This window comes from Salmo salar, chromosome 28, assembly GCF_965601325.2.
Source record: "Salmo salar chromosome 28, fSalSal1, whole genome shotgun sequence".
Lineage (NCBI taxonomy): Eukaryota > Metazoa > Chordata > Actinopteri > Salmoniformes > Salmonidae > Salmo > Salmo salar.
In genome coordinates, this window is record NC_138318.1 from 43,794,912 (window position 1) to 43,798,289 (window position 3,378).

Genomic DNA, 3,378 nt, shown 5'->3' on the forward strand with positions numbered 1-3,378 from the left:
CTTCAGAGACCTAGATATTACAGGCAACATAATTACTATGGAGAATACTTTGTAGTGAAACCTCATGATCTTGCTCCCACAATTTACTTGGCTTTATTGCGTACATATTTCCAAGCTTGGGAAAATGGAAAACATTAACAATAACGTAATCTGGCCTCAGGGAGCCCAGTGGGACAGAAAAGGCTGCAGCATCCCAATGTGTTCAGCCCTGACACAGCAGAAATAGCATCACCACATCCATGATTCAAACTGTAGGGGCAGCTGGCGGGGACAGCTGGTGAGGACTTACCCTGGCTAGGTGATGTTCCTGCCAATTGGCACTCATACACTTCACAGGAGACTTCCCCAGCAGTGGGGGCACCAAGACGTAATCTCTCCCTCTCTCTCCATTCAATGTTGAATCATCAATGTCCTCTCTTCCGCTCGCCTGGGGATATTTGGACAAAACATGAGAGAGACCAAGCAGACTTTGATGACCAGCATCCCATTGACAGTCTGGCTCTCATCTTAAACCTTGTAACGGTAACCTAATTTTAACCAATGCGAAAATGAAATATTGATTTGCACGACTTTCCCCCAAAAAACATATCTGAGGGGAGGCATTACACTTTTACACCTCTTAGATTGTTGAATTACTTTTTAAAATCATACTTTCCTCTGACAAGGTTAGCTTGAATAACAAGATACCCGCTGCTATGTACCTCCATTTCCTTGGCAAAGAAATGCTAATGAAAACCAACCAGTCTTTTTTTCAGTAGGGAAACAGTAGGGCAACACATGTCAAAGTAATGGTTCTGTGTAGGCGTTTGAATGGTCAGATGTAGTGTGTGGGTGGACAAGATAATGAGGTGAATATTTTCAACCAGAACCAACACAACCATTACAGTTTAATAGACAATAGATGAAATGGCCAAGAATAGACAGGGCGATAACTTTCTGCATGAACAAACTAACAGGAATACTGAAGCTAAATCACTGACTTCCTGTATGTAACTAGAACTGGATGACTCTGTCCCTCCACATGTTCCCCTCAAACTGGGAGTAAAAAGAGAGAATTTTCAGTCCCACATCTTCAGCGAATGAAGCTATCACCCCAGAATAATAATAATAATACAGATTCTTATCGCCTCCACAATAATAATCTCACTGGTTGATAGGGAAACACTGGATAGGTTGAAATGCACCTTGTATGCTGCACCTTTATGCAATGAAATCATAACCTTTTCTGAAACCAGTCATGCAGACCTGGGTCAAATAAGTATTTCAGACATTTTAAATATTTATGCTTGATTAAGCTTCTCAGACACAATAGAAACAATGACATTTTAATCAACATTAGTCAACATTTTAATCATCTATGCTGGCTATAGTTGGAGGAAATGGTTGTACAAATTCAACAGAATGACTGACTAAGCCCACAGGTAACTACCTAGCCAATTATTTTATTAGAGATGTTCACCAGTTCAAAACACATGCCAGAGACTCTAACATTGATTGTTTCAAACACCTTTCTGTATACCAGCACAGTGGAGTGGAACAAAACCACAACTCATAGCAATAACAACAAGGAATTATTTAAAAAAGAATGTCAAAATATGGCTTATGACTGAATGCTCATAGCAGCTCAGTAGCGTGTATGTGTATGTCTGCATAGGTAATTATATAATGTATTGAACCATAGGATGTCTGCAATGGAAATAAGTCATTTACTTTTTAATGTATGTCCTGTCTGTATATTTTTTCATTTAAATGTTTTGTCATTTAGCAGACTCTGTTATCCAGAGCGACTAACAAGGGTTAAGTGCGTTGCTCAAGGGCACATAGACAGAATTTTCACTTAGCCGGCTAAGGGATTCGAACCAGAATCTTTTTGGTTATAAGCCCAATGCTTTTAACAGTTAGGATACCTGCTGCAAATAAACTCAATCAAATAATCCCAAAAGTGCAAATTCATGCCAGGCAAGATAAATCATGTGAACCTCAAGTTTTAACAGATTCCACCCAGGTCTGTGGTCATATCGCTGTCTATCCAGTTTTCTGGGTATTAAGCCTAATTTGATCAAAATCAGTTAAAGGAACACACTCTCAGATTGACAGAAACTATATTCAGAAACAGTAACTGTTTAGATAGCTGTTGAAGTCATTGATAATGAGCTCTTATAGGGGTGCAATGTACAGAACATTTTACAATTATCATTCTCAAACCTCACTGTCAATTGTAACCACAAGATGATGGCGGTAAGGGAAAATAAACATTTTGGGGGGACAAATAAGGACACCTGACCACAACCACTTTATCCCCCAATGTTATTTTATATGCAAATATCACACACCGTGTCATGCATCTCGAGCATCAAGCTTCTTATCAACAATGGATAAATATGGACAGCCGAACAGTAAAAACACAATGTTCTACATCTTCTCAGTTTAAGTCCTTAGCCAAGGAATTGTCAGGTTTGTCCGAAGGTGGGCCACAGGATGAGATTGAAGCGCACTCAGGCTTTGCTCTCGTTCTCAGCAACAGAGAAGTAATTCAACAGGTCAAAGTGACCCATATATGAACAGTATGAGTCCCGATGTTGGTTCACCAACCACTCCCACTTCCTGGTGTCCGCATAGCCTGTTCCAAAGTATTTAGATTGGTTGATGCTCCAACTGGCTGTGAATGTTGTAGCTGTCTGTGTAACGGTCGTCGTACGTAATGGACCAAGGCGCAGCGGGTTGAGTGCTCATCTTAACTTTATTTGAACACGTAACAAACAAAACAAGAAAACAATCGAACGAACAGTATTGCATGCTAACACACAGCAGTGCAACAACAACTTCCCACAAAATGACAGGTGAAAACAGGCGACCTAAGTATGACTCTCAATCAGCAACAACGATGTACAGCTGTTCCTGATTGAGAGCCATACCAGGCCAACAAAGAAATACACAACATAGACAGAGCATAGAAATACAAAATAAAGAACATAACCCAAAAACCCCGGAATACTCTAACCAAACACCCCTCTACATAAACACATATACTAACAAACCCCGAACCACATAAAACAAATACCCCCTGCCACGTCCTGATCAAACTACAATAACAAATAACCCCTTTACTGGTCAGAACGTGACAGTCTGTCATCTTCAGGCAAATGTCTGGACAAGGAAGGAAAATTATGTCAGTGCATATAGTTGTTTTTTAGCCAATGTTACAACCTTAGCAATAGACATTTTTGTAATTTGGTTTGTATAGCCAGAAACCGTCCTTTAAACTTATTTTGCCAGTTGTTCACCTGTTTTTAGTCCTTATGGCGTTGGAAATTGAACACAAAAAAACAGGAGTTTTATCAAACATACTTTTACTGCCATTATGATTTATATCACCCA

General features: G+C 39.7%; 1 pseudogene; it reads right to left on the minus strand.

The window, feature by feature from the left end:
* Window positions 1–2,422: 2,422 nt before the first annotated feature.
* LOC106610630 (splicing factor 3B subunit 5-like) lies at window positions 2,423–2,952 on the minus strand (annotated as a pseudogene).
* Window positions 2,953–3,378: the final 426 nt, after the last annotated feature.